At 37.4% G+C, this 19,095-nt stretch overlaps 1 pseudogene; it reads left to right on the plus strand.

Moving 5' to 3' along the window:
- The first annotated feature begins 3,752 nt into the window (after positions 1–3,752).
- Positions 3,753–3,852, plus strand: LOC123243403 (annotated as a pseudogene).
- The last annotated feature ends 15,243 nt before the right edge of the window (positions 3,853–19,095 follow it).

Raw genomic sequence — 19,095 nt, forward strand, 5'->3', positions numbered from 1 at the left:
CCCCATTTAGAATGTGAGCTCCTTGAGAGCAGAGAATTGTAAAAGGGAATTCTTTGTTCTCTTTGAGTTTATACTTGTGAAAGGGAATTCCTTATTCCCTTTGTCCATTTTGAGTTAACATTTTGGTTAATAATAGCTTAAATATTTCTACTTAGTACCTCACCAGACTATGACGACAGGCTTAACTCTCCTTTGCCTACTTTTGAATTGAATCAACAAAAGCTTGAACACCCTCCTTAACTCTAGGTAGAGGAGCTCTCCACTCTTTCAACTCAATAGTCAGAAAATGAGAATTCACACCTCTCCAGAAGGTGAGAAGTGGTTTCCACAAACACTGCCCTCTGGGCAGTACTGGGCAATTTGGAAGCTGTGATTGGCCCTGGTGAAAAGGGGAAGGGACAAGAAGCCCCTATAAAAAGCCTTGAATTTCTGGGGTGAAAGAAAGTTGACTCCAAGAAGGAAGTCAACTTCAAGAAGAAAGTTCCGCTAAAGGAAGAAAGTGGGCTTCAGAAATCACCTTCAGCTCCAGTCATTGTCTTGGCCTGCCTTTCGGAGGGAACTTCGGTGAGTGACTTTCCTTTCCTGTCTTCTGGAGAGAGTTAAATCCCTGTTGAAGGTCAACAAGTCCAGGCTGAGTTGAGCACAGGAGCAATATTTAGTTAGATAAGCTAATGTCTTCTCTACCCTTTTCGTATTTCTCTGCTTTCACTCTTTCCACCCCTTTTGTAAATAAAAGCTATTAAAATCATTTTGACTTTGAAGAAATAATACTTTGGATTGGTGACTACCATATTATTGTAAATTTCATATATTTTAGTCAAACCATTAAAATTTAACTCTTACAGAATCTATCACTTTTTCCTATTTCTATTTCCCTGAATAAGCACAATGGTTTTTTATTTATTCATTCATTCATTGGATTTTTTGCCTATATCAGTGGTTCCCAAACTTTTTTGGCCTACCACTCCCTTTCCAGAAAAAATATTAATTAGTTCCCCCTGGAAATTATGAAACTATTTATTGAACTCAGAATAGAATATAATACAAAAAAAGTGTGGCCATCGCCACCCCCCTGGATCTCTGTAGCACCCACCAAGGGTCGGTAGTGCCCACTTTGGGAATCACTGGTCTATATCCTTTTGTCCAGTGTAGAACTCTAAATACTAAGCCCCTCATCTATATTAACATCTCTGACTCTGCAGAGGTTTTAGAAACCTAGTATCAAACTAATTAACATCTCTCATAGTCACATAGACCGTAACAGACAATACCTGTATACATTTTTTTCTTTCTTTTTTAAAACCCTTACCTTCTGTCTGAGAATCAAAGCTAAGTTTCACTTCCAAGGCAGAAGAAGAGTAAGAGGCAATTGGGGTAAAGTGACTTGCCTAGGGCCACTAGGAAGTGTTTAAGGACAGATTTGAGCTCAGGACCTCACATCTCCTAACCTGTCTCTTTATCCACTGAGCCACCCCACTGTCTCTTCTATTTAAACTTTTCAATGAGAACAAAGATTCTGCAGAACCAACTCCAGATAGTAGTCCACTGGTAAGGAATCAGGAAAATATTCTCACTCGCATGGAGTAACTTCTGAGGTATAGCTCAGTGAATAACTGCACTGGTGTGCTGTTCAACCTCCTCTGCTGTAGGTTCTCTGCCTGCTGAGGTGTGCTTCAGAGCATTTTCATCTCTTCTTTTTGCAATATTGCAAAACCATCTCCAGCTTGAACTGAGCAGATCTGAGGTTCCTGTGGGGAAGGCTGGGTCAAAGTAGCTGTCATTTTTTGCCTTAGGCATTAAAGAGTAGCTGAGTGAACCCATGTGTGGAATATTGGAAGTTATCATGAGTATTATGAGGCATTACAGGGAGGCATTTAATTTGACTAAAGCAAAGAAAAGAAGCAGGAGAGTCATAACATTTCTTCTCCCCCAGCACCAAAATCCTCCTTTCTTCAAGGCCTGACTTAATTGCTGTCTTCTTATACAAGGCTGGTCTTCCAGAATTGTAAGCAACCTGAGAGGTCATCTAATCCATCTCATATCTAAAATATGAAGCCCTTCCATGGTCTCCCCAACAAATAGGCTCCATTTGAAGCTTCCAGCTATGGGGAATTCACTACTTCCTAAATCACTTTAAAAAAAAAAAACTTTTACCTTCTGTTTTAGAATTGATCATAGGTATTTTTCCAAGGCAGAAGAGCAGTCAGGGGTAGGCAATTGGGGTTATGTGATTTGTCCAGGATCACATAGCTAGGAAATGTCTGAAACTGGATTTGAACCCACAATCTCCCATCTCTAGTCTGGCTTTCTATCCAAAAACACCTAGCTGCCCCCCAAATTACTTTTAGACAGCTCAAATAATCAGAAAATTTTTGCTAATAGTAAACTTAATCCCTCTCTCTCTGTAATGTTGCCCTCTGGGGGCAAGTGGAACCAAGTAGAATCCACAGGATAGCCCTTCAGTATAGGAAAACAGCCATCATGCCGCCTCCAAGTCTTTCTTCTCCAGATTGAACATCTTTTCATTTTACTTGTTCTTCTCTATCATGGCTTTGGATTCATTTTTCATGGGTTTGGTTTTTTTTACACCTTCCATATTATTAATACTCTTGATTTAAAATATGGTATATGGAACTGAACAAAATATTCTAGATATATTTAGATCACCACAGAATAGAGAGGGATGTTTTAAAAAACTATTTTGCCCCAATACATGTCAGCAAAACCAACAGTTTAAGTGAAAAATGAATATTTATAAAAATGTAAAATATTTCAATTAACTTAATGTGAAACAAAGAAGTTAAACAACCCAATTTCAGAGGAAGAATTTGAACAAACCAAAAGAATCTCTATGATTTTATCTTAGTTTCCTCTTATCTAAAACCAAGCTCAGAAATATTAGTTAATGAGGACAGAATTCATGAAATAGGATGTAAATTCTGGAGCATCATTTACTAAAAGACTTGGGAAAAGTGTATTATTTGAATTACATGAATATAAATATATAAGTAGAATGTCTTTTAAACATTGCAAAAGACATCTTGAACAAACTAAAAAAATAAATAAGGCCTCTCAAAGGGAAGATGCACTGAAGCTCTTTCCTGATGTCTCATTGAGGTGTGGAGGTGAGCTGCTTTCAAAGATTGTGTCAATGGATCACAAGCTCTGGCAGACTCTACTCTGAAGAACTGGAGAGGTTCCAGGTATGTGTTCAGTAGGAGACTGTGTTTGAAGAAGCAAATCATCAGAAATTTGCTCATAAAGGTTGATGGTTGAAAATGGTGTCCATCAATTGCTTGTTGGCTCTGTGAGTGGGGAGGGAAGAAGGAGGGAAAGAAAATGAATCCTGTAAACATGGACAAATATTTTAAAAATAAATAAATGAAATTAAAAAAAGAGAATGGTGTCCATTCTCACATACAAAGAGGCAATGCTCATATACACATCAGTGGAATTACTGATCCTTAAAGGAGTAAAGAAATACTAAAATTCAGAGAATATGATGAGAACTAATTCAGGAAGCTACAGCCCCATTATGACCTAGAATTTAGTCAATTGTATTAGCCAAAGCAAAGGTTCTTAACCTAAAATCTATGAAGTTTTAATACATTTATGAAGAAACATACATGTGTTCACATATATGTATATATCCATATATTAATCTGTCTGGTTGTAGATATATACATATATTTCTTTTTATTGGTTTCCTTACAATCTAATGCATTTTTTTTATGATTCTGAAAACATGAGAAGTGTTCATTTCAGCAGCACATATATAATAATGGAAAAATACAGAGAAGATCAGCATGGCCCCTCTTCAAGGGGGACATACAAATTCATGAAGTATTTTTTAAGACCCAAGACTTATTCCATTGGTTTCACTAGACAGCCAAAGTTGTCCAGGACAGAAAAAGATAAAGAACCCATGAACCAAACGTGCTCAAGGCATCTTGGAGAGCATCACTGGGTTTGGAGTCAGGATATGAAATCCTGCCTCATATACTAACAAGCTACAGGATCCTTGACAAATCACTTAACCAATTTTAGTCTCTTCCAATCTATAAAACAAGGGAGTTGAGCTCCAATGGATCTAAAGTACCTTCTAGCTCTAAATCTCTGATCCTAGATAAGGATATAATCTTCACCATTGGCATTTCAAAGACTATCTTGGACCTTCTGCCCCCAGAGAATCAAATGGCTTCTCCGTTAGGAATCTCACTCCCAAATTTGCCTTCAGTTTTATCCTCAGGGCTTAGTACTCCCCTGGGATGCTGCCTTAGTAAACCTCTGGATGGAAAGTGTGAGATGAATGAAGATGCAAAGATTTATTGCTGTTTGTGGAGGCTGACTCTTCTGGAAAGAAAACTAAGCATACACAATCATTTATTACCAGCTTACCTGCTGGGAGAAAATTCAGTTCCAAGTGATAATAAATAGTATGCTCCTGTTCGGTGGGGCGAATGGCCATCATTGTGAGGCCATAATAGACAGGAACAAAAACTAGGGCATAACTTTTAATTCTTTTAAAAACAAGACTATTACAGAGCAATGCATATATGTGAAAAGTGGTTTATTATAATAATAGTGTATATTTATAATAGTGAGCAGCTCAGTGGCAGAGTGGATGGAGCACTACCCTAGAGTCAGGAAGACCTGAGTTCCAATCTGATTTCAGAAATTTATTTGTTGTGTCTTCCTGGGAAAGTCACTTAACTCTTTTTGCCTCAGTTTCCTCATCCTCATAAAGTGAGATGGAGAAGGAAGTGACAAACTACTCCAGTATGTTTGCCAAGAAAACTGTAAAGTGGAGTCACAATGAGTTGGACAAGATTGAAATGACTAAATAATAACAATGGGATTTATAAGAGAACTTCATGTTTATGTAAAACATGTAAAACGTGTACATATAACCTCATTGTGACAAAGAAATTCTTAGTTTTATTTATTTGGAAATGTGGCAAGAGAGTTAAGAGACTAAAGTTTAAGTCTTACCTCTGATGATTACTAGCTATGTAACTAGACAAATAGTTTGACCTTTAAGACTATTTTTAAGATACTCACCTAGAGACAAAGTTAGACAATAATTTCACTCTAGGCTTGATTTGAAGAACATATTCTATACATTTGAAATATTGTTTTATAGTTTTCTAGGAAATGAACACATATGTGTACATATGTATATTGTGTGTATGTGTAGATGCACACATGCGTACACATATGGTATAAAGATATGTGTGTATATACATATATACAGATATATAATGCATATATACATATGTATATGTATGTGTAATTTTCCAAAATCATACAGCAAATAAATTGCTACTGAGACTTGAACTTAGGTTTTCTGACTAGGGACTGAGTGATGATAAAGATTTTAAAAATCTAAAATATAAGCAAAATTTACATATACACTGCTTACTTATAGAAAAACAAACAAAAAAGATATATCTTCGTGAAGGGCTCATCTTTATGGATTTCAATTGAGAAATGAAGATTTTAAACATAACAGAAATATTTGCTGCTTATATGGTAAAGCAACATTAATGGATGACATATGTGGCTCCCAATGCCTTGAGGACCACTAGATGTTGATGGATTTCTCAATACTCAGTGTTTAAATTTCTGGTTGTAGAGACAAGGGTTGTTGTCCTTCTGCTCAAATGGTTGCTTTAAAAGATACATAAAGCCCTATTGTGCACTCAGGAATGATTAGGATAGAAAAATTAAAAAACATCTCTGAAACTTTTTTTAATGAAGAAAAAAACATAACAGGAATTACTGTTTCAAAGTGTTTCCCTTCTAGCCTACTGGAATGCCCATTATGATGACGCCCAATGGGTTAAAATATTATCTCCCAAAGGCTCGTGGCAAGATGGATATGTGTTCCCTGGGAGGAGTAATCCATTAACCTAAATTAGTTTAATCAAATGAGTTTACTCTTACCCAGCAGACTTCAGAGAAAAGAGGAGGTTGAGGGAGGGGAAGACCTGGGAATAAGTGTATGAAAAGTAGAGCATGGAAAGAAATTAAGCCTACTGGAGGCTTCCAAGGATGCTTCCACCAAGGGAAAATTCAGCACTGGCAAGGGTTGATTAGGCTAGGGAAAAAAAACACTTTCTCTTAGAGATGTGGTAAGCTAGAGCATTTAAGAGAGGGAAACGGAGAACAGATCTAGTCTTCTCTTGGATCACTGATTTATTCATGGAAGTAACCAAGCAGTGGAGCATCGAGATGGCTCAGTGGATTGAGGGCTGGGTCAGGAGTCCTAAAGCTTCATCATCTTAGCCTCAAACACTTAATAGCTGTGTGACCTTGGTCAAGTCACTTAGCCCTATTTGTTTCAGTTTCTCATCTGTAAAATTAGCTGGAGAAGGAAATTGCAAACCACTCTAGTATCTTATCAAGAAAAATTCAAATGGGGTCATGAATAATTAGGCTTGACTGAAAAGCACCTGAACAACAACAACAACAACAATAAACAAGGGAGAAGTATGTGGTGGTGGTCTAAGCAAATAAGCCAGGGGGAAGCAGGAAGAAATGGTGGACTTTTTTTCCCATTGTGGTAAACATGGAGTTTCCCAGTTATCTATGTGTCCCTGGAGTGACATATTTGTGCAGCTCCAATCTCCAAGCATGCAAAGTACACTGAAATAGGAGGAATTCTACTCTGAATCAGATTCACCTTAGAATTTATTGTACTAGTCCAGTCTATTCCTCCTCAGGCAGGTCCTGGCTACACCAGAGATTCTTAACATAGAGTCCACAGAGCCACAGGGAGTCCATGAACTTGGATGGTAAAAAATTGGCATCTTTATTTTCATTAACCTCTAACTGAAATTCAGCATTTCCTTCCATCATTAACGTAAGCAACAAACCACAGAGTAGCACTAGTGGTATCTGTGACTTTTTCAGCAACAAAAATAATTGATGTGTTCATAATACATTTCAGTTGCTACAAATATCTTGAAATAATATTCATTCTGACCTTTACTTTAAAATTGCTGTCATTATTTGATCCACTGTTCAATTGCAAGTGGCCAATCTTACTTTCTAGAAACTGTCTTTCAATATAATTGGTTTTGTTTGTAATTGTATGTATTTTATTTCACGTATTTAAAAACATTCTTCTGAGAAGGGGTCCATAAATTTCTTCAGATGGCCACAGGGGTTTATGACACACAGAAATGTTAAGATCTCCTACTGTCAACCTTGAATGGATGATAACAACAGAGAATAGGGTTCCTGGAGAAGAGGACTCAGGTCAGGAAAGTGATAAGGGGAGGAAAGAGAATCTTCTCAGCAGAAAGGGAAAAAAAACATTGGTATACCCAAAGTAAGATTTAAGAATTGAACCTATGAAGACTTTGAGTTTTCAAAGTAACACTTTGGATTACAGATCATGAATTACAGCTGGAAATCATCTTGATCATTCCTTTGATTTTGTTAATTTATTTTTTTAAATTCTGTACTCTACAAAACTAAATGAAATAAACATTTCCAAAAACATTAAAGAATGAATTACACATGAAACTATCTCAGGGATGTAGTTCTTTCTTTTCTTTTAAAGTATACAATAAATTATACAATTAGTTTTCAAAACTGTCCAGCTTGCCTGAAATTCCCTCTGGAAATATTTCTGTTCTCATCTCTTCTAGGAGGAGGTAAGGAGTAGGGAGATCTTATCCCTAGCCCTCTCCTTTTTCCTTCCTCTTCCACCAATGAAAAGAAAGGGGAAAAAACCTTGTGGAAAATACACTTAGTCAACCAAAACAAATTCCCATTTTGAGAAGATCCAAAAATGTGTGTCTCCACAGGCATCTTAACCCTATCATCTCTCTTTTAAGTGGTAGGTAACATCAGCTTTATCACTGGTACTTGGGAGACATCAGCCCCTTTGTTTTACAGAAGAATGAAACCAAAGTATGGGAGGTCAAATGACTTGGCCAAGTGATGGAAGTAATCAATGACAAAGTTAAGAGGTTCTCCAGCTTCAAATCCAGGAATCTCTGCACTATGCCACACTTGAGTCTGTGCTCATCCTAAGACAAATTCTAAAGTGCCATAGATAGAATTTTCTGGAATTGAAAACATATTCATTTGTAAAAAAGCAATATTAAAAGGAATTCTTATGGCACCTTCTACTAGCCTTCATTGTCCAGGGAGGCCAAACCCATGGAGTGCCTCACCCACAGAGTGCTCTGGGCAAACAGGAAGAAGAATGAAGATGCTGGACCCTTAGGGGGCAGCTAGATGGTAAAGTGGACAGATTGCTGGGCCTGAAGTCTTGTCTTCCTGAGTACAAATCCAAACTTAGATGTGGCTCCTTTGTGTGATCCCAGATAAGTCACTTAACCCTGTTTGCCTTAGTTCATCATTTGTAAAAATGAACTGGGAAAGGAAATGGCACATCATTCCAATATTTTTGCCAAAAAAAAAACCCAAAGAGGATCATGAAGAGTCGGACATGACTAGATGTCAACACCAACTGGGCACCCAGAAAGGAGGCCAAAATACTGTCTCTAATAATAATAGTTCCCACACAGTCCTTTTATCTTCCATAGTATTTGTGCATTCATTACCTTGTCTGATCCTCATAACAATGTGAAACAAACTGAGCGTTCTTGTACTTATTTTACAGCTGAGAAAACTATTGGTCAGAGAGGTCATAGTAAGAGGCCCAGGGACACAGAGTTAGGTGCTAGATATAGGATTCCCCTCCAGATAGCCAGTCCTCTCTATTCTACTACAATACTCCACAGCTGGGAAATGGAGGCATAAAAGGATGGAGAAAGGTTCTCAGAATCCTTCTGACCTGGCCTTTATCTTTGTATTTTACAAGGTTCATTCCTGACCATTCATGGAAATCTATAGTCAGAGCCTTCTTTGAGGGCACCAGAAACTTAGGCACTCTGGTTACAGAACAAAAGAGAGGCATAAAAAAATAATTTCTAAGTAGGAAGTGATTATCTCCTTTATTAATGCAAATAATTGATAGTACAAATTCTCTGGCCAATACAATGAAACATGAATACTAAAAAAATAATAATAAAGCAGCCTTTTATTTAATAACTGAGAAGGAAACTGAGATTTGCCAGATGGGCAAAAATTCAGGGCCACAGTGGATGCCTGGAGGATGCGAGGTGGCTCAATGGACCAAAAGCCAGGCCTAGAAGACCAGAGGTTCTGGGTTCAAATCTGATTTCACACCCTGGAGAAGTCACTTAACCCCCATTGCCTAGCCCTTACTGCTCTTCTGCCTTAGAACCAATACACAGCATTGATTCTAAGATGGAAGGTAAAGGTTTAAAAAAAAATTTTGATGGCTCCTTTTCTCTAAGCACCAAGGCAATTTATGTGCTTACACACTAAATGCTTGGGCTTGATGGGGGTTAAGAGGAATTCATTCATCCTAACTTAGTTGAGAATGAGGATTAGGGTATTTGCCATGGGGAAGGAGCACATGAAGAGAGAAGGTATTGATGACCAAGAAAGAAAAAAGAAAGGTGGGGGCGGGGGGCTTGATAATTTCTCAAGAAACTCTTTTAAGCTGTTGGTTGCACTGGGCCTTTCTATTAAAAGAGATAAATGTGTCAGTTCAGGCCCTGGAACTATGTTTTCCCAGCCAATCTCAAGAAAGTGGTAACACTTTTGCTCCAAGGGGAAGAAGAACCCCTTGTAGATGACAGCTTAAAGTAGATGTCAGCAGCAATTTGGCATCAAAGTAGTGAATAGAGAGAGAGTTGAATTGAGTTTTAGCAGTTGATGGCTGTTAAATCAAAGTAGCCACTGTGGCTGGTCTTTTTTTTTTTCACCCTACAGAAAATTCAGAAGACTAACTGAACTCAGGCAGCCTATAAACAATGTAGACAATAACTCAAAATAATCCATGTAAATTGATACAATTCTTTTACATCTCTGCTGGGTCTCACTTTTCTGAAGAGTCCCATGGGACCTGTCCTATGTTCTCATACTTATATAATACTTTGTGGTTCTCACTTGGTTGTTTTTCATCACATCCAAATCATTGTGACCCTATTTGGAGTTTTCTTTGCAAAGATATTGGAGTGATTTGCCATTCCCTTTTCCAGTTCATTTTATAGATGAGAAACTGAGGCAAACAGAAGTAAGTGACTTGCCCAGGGTCACCCAGCTAGTAAGTGTCTGAGGTCAGATTAGAACTCAGGAGAAAGAGTCTTCCTCACTCCAGGCTTAGTACTCTATCCACTCTGCCTCATATAGTACTAGTTGCCCCATATAATACTTCCCAGGTTACAAAGGTTAGCTCTAGGACGAGGCCAAGAGAGTTCAGAAAAGACATAGACATCAGGCAGTGAGACACAAGTTGCTGGGAGACAGAGCCGTGATTGGTGTTCCAATTATAACCTAATCATCTCAGAATGTGTTTTCCAAGGAATGTTCCTTTCCCTTCCCTATTAAAACCAGAAGGAGATTGCATCCTTCTACATATGAGGCGTAATAGTGTTAAAAAATAATTCTAGTGCTTGGTTTTCCCTTTTATTTATTTGGTTATTTTTATGTCCTCCAAATATTTCAATATGTGGTTTATGGTTCTTGTCTACTCTTTTAATAGAGAATTCATGGGATGCGTGGAGAAGGGGGCCAGAGAGAAGATAGAAGGGAGTATAAACTATATTTACATATAGCCTGTGGACTGGGACACTATGTTCAGTGCTCACATGGAACAGGTTTAATCTTATTGAATAACTGCCTCCCCAAGCTTCCCAAAGTCACTCTTTGGATCCTTAAATTCCACCCAGAATTTACTATGGGAAATCTCCAGGGGGAAAGCATGTAAACAGCCCATATCTAGTGTTAACACACATTCTGGGCTCACTCCCTTATCTTGTACTCACAGTCCACCAGAGGGTAACTTAATAAAGGATATTGAAAAACAAAACAAAACAAAACAAGGCTTTCCTCTGCATTCTAAGTCAAACATTCATCTTGATTTTTGTCTTGCCACTGAACTTACTGGAAGAGAGAGTGAGGCTGACTGCTTTGTGCAATTGTGCCTCGCTTAAATCCAACTAAAAAAAAAAAAAAGACATCACCAGTGATGTCACTTGGGTCCTCTTTGAGTAAAAAAGGGCAAGAACCATTAATGGCAAGAACATTTAGTGTAATATATTTCCCCCCTTAAACTTGGCTTCACTCTCCTACAAAAAAATTGAGTAGTTCTGTCCACAAGAAGAGTGGGTTCAAACTTGAGCATAATAGTCATTAGCCATGAATATAGAGAATAAGTGGCATAGGACACAACAACTCTTGATCCTGGAAATCCCTTTCAGCCTTGGTAGAGTCTCTATTGAAGTTGCCTTTAGTTGTGGCTCTTTGGGCTCTGAGGGTTGGAACCTTTTTCAGACTTATAACTAGAGTATTTCTCTTGCACATGGGATCATGCTCTTCAAAGCTGCCCTTCCTCAGATGATTATTGCTTTGTTTCCATTTAGCCTTTATATTTCCTTTTGCTCCTAATGCACACACTGCCATTGGCTGCCATTGCTCCAATGGATGCATTGGCCCTTGACTCATAGGCCTTCCATGATATTTGGATCTTTCAGAATTCACAAGGTTGCCTGGACACTCCATCACAGGAGACCACTAGTCAAACTCCCTGGAAGAACTAACACAAGAGATATGGGGAAAGCCATCCATGGGCTCATGGTGACCATGTCTGTGTGGAAGAGAAGGCAGCTTCCTCTTCCCCAGCCCCACTCTTGGAAACTTCTCAAAATGGTACTGCCTCTCTCAAAAAGAAGGATGGAAAGAGTAGCCCCTTTCATATACCTACTGAGTTCTGACTCAGCAGCCCATAACTAATAAATTATTTTGGCTCAGCAGCTTATTGGGAAAACCCTTCATTATTATACAGGACAAGCTCCTCAGTCACCCAATCCCAGAAATAGGATCTCCTAGTTTTCTAAATGATTGCTTAAATTAGAATCACACAAGGAATATGTGTCCATGCTCCAAGCATTGACTCCCACAGTCACACTATAATTTTACAAATATGGATCACCAATTTTCATACAAGTTCTCAAGGATGCAAATACATTTACCTGACATAGAATAGTCTTTATTTCACTCCACACATAATTCAGAAATCTAAGAGGAATTGCGAGAATCTATAATCAACATAGAAAATACATAAATGACTCAAAATAGGCTACAAACAATCAATATGATTCTCTTGCATCTTAGAGAGGGGGTTTTCTCACTTTTCCATAGAGCTAAGTAGGACCTGTGCTACAAATTAATAATCTCATGCACTTGGCAATTTTTAAAGTGTTCTCCTTACAACAAATCTGTGGGGTATTGCTTGCATAATATGCCCCATTTTATAGATGAAGAAACTGAGGCTTTAGGGAGGATAAGTGGCTTATATGAGGCCGTGCAGCTAGTTAACATCAGTATTGTGATTTAAACCCAAAAATTCATATTTTGTATGTGATGGGGTATTTTTCTGTAAAGAATGTTGGTTGGTCTAGCAATCAAGAGAACTAGCTTGATATCTAGGCCTCATTCCTCTATGCAGTGCCCCTTCTCAGAGAAAGATGTGTTTAGCATTAAAAATAGAATCTTGTTTTGCAGAGTTAATGCAAGAAATGTACTCTATGCTGAAGTCTGTTTTAAGTTCTAAAAGTAACTTATATGCATTAATGATGTATAATCAATGAGGATAGTAAATTGTTCATTATAAACCAGCTCATAACCTAAGATTGTAATAATTTCAAAATATAATTTAATGTGACATTTGTTTTATTGCTAAGAATTTCATGATATTGTGTGTTTAAAGGGCCAACTGAAGAATGAGACAAGTAGAGGGTAGAGGTAGGAGTGAGGGCCAGGCCTCTTTTCCCTTGGACAAAAATTTGGAATTTCTGTAGCACTATATAAATGCTAGCTATGTCTGTGGAGTGGTCATGTATTCAGTGTTAGCAATCTTTAAGATGAACATTGGGAGTCTAAAAAATATGTCCAAGAAGGATTCTGCCCTTCCCTTGGAGCAGCTACAGTGGAGCTAATTTTAGGATTAAAATCCTGAGTTAAAAAATAAAAGTCAAAGTCCAAAGCTAAATTAGACTCAAGAGGCTCCACTCAAGTTCACAGAATGAAGGTAGGATTAAGAAGAAACAGAAAAATCAAATCAAAGAAGTAGGGACAGGTAGGCTTGGCCTACAGAATCTTTCAGATTCTATGATTTCTTGAGAAAAATCATGATTCTCATCAGACTAGGCACATCGTAAGCATAGAAAAAAAACACCTGAGGGCTCTAAGGAACTTTCAAAAATATTTCTAGCACTTTAAAACAGAAAAGTGAACCAAAGTATCCTAAGTTTTTATTCTGGTCTGTGTTTGCCAGCTAAACCTGGCTCACTGGGCCCATTTGCTCTCCTTGTTGGCCTTGACAAAATGGTGTACTGGATCAGTGCTAGAATGAAAGGAGCTGAGTAGTCAGCAGTGGATATGGCTTTTAATTTTAATTTTAAAGAGTGTTTGTGAAGGAATGGATAACACATGGTTGCCTTATTTTTAGAGGAGGCAGCAAATTCAGGGACAAAATAACTAGATTTTATTTATAACTAGGGAAACTACTCAAATATTGGTCTTGTCATTTATTATTGTATGATTTCAGGCAAGACTGTCAGTGGACCTCAGTTTCTCCATCTGTAAAATTAAGGGTGACCCCTACTGTCCCTTCAAGTGTTAAATTTATGATCTTTATAATTCCATTAGAACATCAGCTCTTAGCAAATGGCACACAAGGAACCATGGGTTATTTGGGTGTTCCATCTGCCAGATGATGTATTTTCAGTAAAGGTACATTGTCTTCAAAAAAGTTGAAATGAATGCTTCTTCTCACTCACAGTTGTTTTTGTTTTTTTTTTTTTGTTTTTTTTTTCTCAAAAAGATTGCATTAGAAAGATTGCAATTAGCAAGGAGAAGAGACAGCAACTCATTCTGTTGACCTTCATGACAATAAGCCAATCTTTCCCCTTCTCCCTCCCCAAATCTCCAATCCAAATGAGTTGTCATTTCTACTTCACCAGAGAAAGAAAGAGGCATAATCATTTAAAATGAGAGAGCTGATTTCTAAAGAAGGCAAATTGATTTTGGTGGCAGCAACTTAAACTGGATCCATTATTCAAAAGCGATTACCACATGGATATAATTTGCTGAAGGATTTTCCCTGGGGTTGGTGGGCTGGGACGAGTCAGATGCCTTGGGTTGATTAGTGCATCTGTGATGTCAGTCACAGCTTAGACTGCCACAGACTAGATCAAGAAATGGCATCAGTGCCGACTTCCAGAACAATGCTGCATCCATGAAGAAAGTCTTGCCCAGCCGTATCACCAGGATGATTGACAGCAGATGAATTTCTCAGCTGTTGTAACTCATGGAGATTGTCTACTAAGGTAAAAGAGAGCTGGAATCTTTAACCTATCCATACTCGTAAAATCAGAGATTCGGGGGTTTAAATAAATAGTAATATGACTAAAATCCATGATAGCCTATTTCTTTACTCCTCTAAGGTTTCTGCACACTTTGTTATAACAAGGAGATAGCTATAAGGTAAGAAGAGAAAGTATTATTGTCATCTGCAAGGCAAGTTATCACTAGCCATTTTGGCACAAGGAAAGAATAACATGAAAAGCACACTTTCATCTATATTCTTAAGACATACAATTTTTTGGAGGAGGATGTGCTTCCATAAAAGAACACTATAAAAAAGGGACTTTGGGACAATAATGTTGTGAGGGAGGTCAGCACCTTTCGGGAAGAATAAGGTAGGACTACATGAGAATGGACCTCGCTAGGGGTTATTGTTTTTCATCCTTGGTTTTCAAAGAGGACCAGTGACATCCTGATGAGTGGTATCTTGGCTTGCCCATGAATTGTGAGGCGGAATTCCCCAAATAATAAATCATCGGCCTCACCCTCTCTTCTTGAGTCATCAAAGTCCAGGGACAAGAGAAAAGTCAGGATGACTTATGATGGTCCAGGATGCACTGGATAACCTTGGTGTCTTTGATGTCTGACCAGATTCTAAGCACTCTGCAGCACTTGCTTCAGACAACGCCATGGATGTCAAAACAAATTATTCTTGTCACCTATTCACCCAAGGAGAAATGAGGAAAAGGAAGAGGAAGGAAATGAATAGTTTGCTGTTCTAGAATCTAAATTCAATTGCTTCTAGCCTGCTAATAAATATAAGTAATAGAAAGATCTGCAGGAACTGATGCAGAGTGAAATAAGCAGAACTGGGAGAATATTGTCCATAGAAACAGCAATATTGGACGATGATCATCTGTGAAAACTTGGCTACTCTCATCAGTGCAATGATCTGGGACAATACTGAAAGACATATAATGGGGAATGCTATCCACCTCCAGAGGAAGAACTGTTAGAGTCGTCTTTCACATCAGTGTATCCTTGGTTTTATTTTGGGGTTTTGGTTATGTGTGAGTGTGCTCTTAATAGTGATGACCAATAGGGAAGTATGTTTTGCATGACAATATAAAATGGGGAAAAATTAAATATAAAATTAAATTAAAAAAAAGAATGTAAGTAATATCCTGGGCTCTCTAAATATCAGTACTATGGAACAAATCCCACGTTGCCCTGTCCCATTATATTTCTGTCTGAAAAAGCTATTTTTCTCCTTTAATTTTCCTTTAGAAAGTAGTATATCCTAATTGTGATACAAAAAAAATCTTTTAAAAAATGTGTGATCCCAACTGATCTTTGAAGAATGAATCATAATATCATCAAATTAAAAGTTTAGAGTTGGGAAGGGACTTTAAGGGTCATTTATTACAATCCCCTTATTTTTATACACAAGAAAACTGAAACTTTAGAGATGTAACTGACTTACCCATGGTTTCATAGTCAAAGACCAGATTCAAATCCAAGTCTCAATTCTGGCACTTTATCTAGCATGGCATATTGCTCATTAAATAACTTAACTAACTATGGCATTTGAATGTAAAGAATGTTCCTATGCTGTAAAAAATAACAAATATGGAGAATTCAAAGAATCAGGGGATGACCTTTAGAAAGTGAAACTCCATGAAGAAAGTGAGAACAACTCAATGTGAGTAAAGTGAAAACTATGAAACAACAAAAAAATAGAGTCAAATATAATGGGACATGTGGCATCCTGCTTGTTGTTATTCAGTTAATTCAGTCATGTCTGATCCTTTCATAACTCCATTTTTCTAGGTGAAGATACTGGAGTAGTTTGCTATTTCCTTCTCCAGCTCATTTTACAGGTGAGGAAACTGAGGCCAACAGCATTGGGTGACTTGCCCAGGGTCACACAGCTGGTGTTACCTTTTGCTAACATTTGGTAAACTACAAAAGTGGAAAGTGACAAATAAGAATATTGCTTTTAAGCAATACCAGTTCCCTGTTTTTAGGTAAATGTACTCTAAAAAACAAGTAGTTTAGTAATTTTTTGATAAGGGTCTGTGCTTATAGAAATAAAATCAATTAATCAGGAAGCATTTATTAAATGATTGCTGTGTACCAAGTACTATGATAGGATGACAAAGACAAGAGCAAGACAGTCCCTGCCCTCTGAAAGTTTGTATTCTAATGGGGAAGAAAAGATGTACAGATCCTTAATGTGTGATCAAAATGTAACCAAGGGTTGATTCAGGAAGCTAGGTGAAACAGTTGATTTGAGTTTTGGACCTGGAGTCAGGAGCACCTGGGTTCAAATTCAGCCTCAGATACTTATTATCCCCTTTTCCAAATGGTGATAATAATTGCACCTACCTCCCAGAGCTGGTGAGGAGAAAATGAGACGATATTTGTAAAATGCTTTGCAAACCTTAAAGCACTACATACATGCCATTATAAGACACTGATGATAATAGCAAAAGATTGGCAGGTAGTATCCATCCAGCTAGCCTTAGCCACACTCAACCCCTTCATTTGGAGTTCAGGGAAAGTATGTAGGGTACAGCCTGCCCCTATGCCAGCTCAGGTCCAACCAGAACCCCCTCCCCGCCCCTGCCTTATGATTTAGGATCATATTAAATAAATTCCTACATGAGGAAATGTAAGCAAACCTCTTCTTCCTGGAACAGCTATCAGTGCCTGCCTACATTCCAGGAAGATGTGATCATGTACCCCATACTTTTCATAATAGAGCTTTTAGCCAATGTTGCCTTGAAATGTAAAGACTCTGCATAGTGTGATGCCGTAATTCTTCCCCTTCCTTCTGAATCAAGAATCCATGTCATGGTCGTAATGTTTAAATGAGTTCTTGGAAGGCACAGTCACTCACAGGTGGCAGATTATAAATCTTAACCAATGTAATTGATTTTAAAAACTTAATCATAAAGTGAAATGACTGCCCAGTTGTCCAACTGGCCAGGCACTAATGCTTCTGCTTTAGGAATTTTTTAAAAAACTACTTAGATATATTTTCATATTAAATATTATTTTATTAATAATTATTAATATAATTTCATTTTATTAATGAATAATATTTCTCTTATATTGTATATCAATGTTATTGATATATTAAATATTACAAATAAAATAAAAGTATTAATAATATTAAATTTAAATTTAAAAAAGTAAAATAAATAGGTTTGGTCTATTCCACTACACTGGGAGCAATGCTATCACAGATAAAAAGTAGAGAAATTGGTCTATGGTTTCCTACCATCTCTATAGAATGACCCTTCCCATTCTCTCCAGGGTCCTGAACCACCTCTCTTGGGTTTAGTTCTAACTCTCTGATGGTTGTTAGTTTATCAAAGTTAAGAAATTAATTTGAGAAGAGTCATGGGGATTTAGAAAGTAGATCTCAATGTCAGAAGAAAACTGGATTCAGATCTCATCCCTAATAAATACTATTGTGTGATCTTGGGTAAGTCACTTAAATTCTTAGTGGCCCAAGAATTGATCCAGCCATTTTGGAAAGCAATCTGGAACCATGACCAAAGAGTTAAGAAACTGTGTGTACTCTTTGGCCCAGAAATGCCACCATTAGAACTGTAGCCTCAAGCAGTCAGGGAAAAAAGGAAAAGAACTTCTTTGTTCTTTAAGCCTTGAATTGCAGAGTAGATGAATGCCTACCTAACTGGACTCATCTTAATCTTTCCATCCTGATAAAACCTTCACCTCTTCCCCTCTCTCAACCACTCATTAAATGAGTAACTCTGATGCTTCATCATGGTGTGAAGATAATTGTGAGCTCTCCAAAGCACCTGAACAAGAGCTCTGATCAATTCTCTAAAGCTGGAAAAAAGTTATAAAGTATGTTCTGGGGATGGATTGCATGTTACTACTGTCTGAGGGCAAGTCTAGCTTAATTGGAAAAGATTTGTTACCAGCCTGGAAATTCGATAATGGACAAAAAGCTCTTGCCTTGTTCTAGAGCTTTTCAGTCTATATCAGTGGACCCCAATGAATATGCCCATGTGACATATTTGACTTCACAAATATTTTAAATATTGGAGCATTTAATAAATAATAACATCCTGTATGTTATAAAGTAAAATAAAAATAAAATTGGAAATAATCTTAAAACCTTTATTCATTGCCCACAACTCATATCTCACTGGACATCAGAGAGAATATTAGAATGAAATCCTATATATATAAAGGTAAAGAATGTGGGCAACATTTCAGGCCTTCAACATCAGAAAATCTACCCAGGAAAGAAACCTTTTAAATGTGACAAGTGTAGGAGACTCTTTTATGTGAGTTCAGCACTTACTAGACATCAAAGAATCCTTACAAACATGATGAAAGTTATAAAAACATTCATTAGTAGCCTGAGGTAGAAATATAAGTTCAAAATAAGAGAAAGATTTTATGACTGTCCTATGGGGGGAAAGATCAGTAAACCTTATCTGGAATAAGAGATTCCACCTGAGTACTTTTGTTTATTTTAATTTGCCAAATTAATTTAGGGAAGGAGAGTAAGAAATGGGGACTGGGGAAATGATGCTTTAAAAAGGCCTCCATAGTCCCTAAATCTGTTTTAGAGAAAGCTATATATTTTTATGGGAAGTCATTTAGGTCCATGAATTTTATATATGAGATAAT

Source organism: Gracilinanus agilis, chromosome 3, assembly GCF_016433145.1.
Source record: "Gracilinanus agilis isolate LMUSP501 chromosome 3, AgileGrace, whole genome shotgun sequence".
NCBI lineage: Eukaryota > Metazoa > Chordata > Mammalia > Didelphimorphia > Didelphidae > Gracilinanus > Gracilinanus agilis.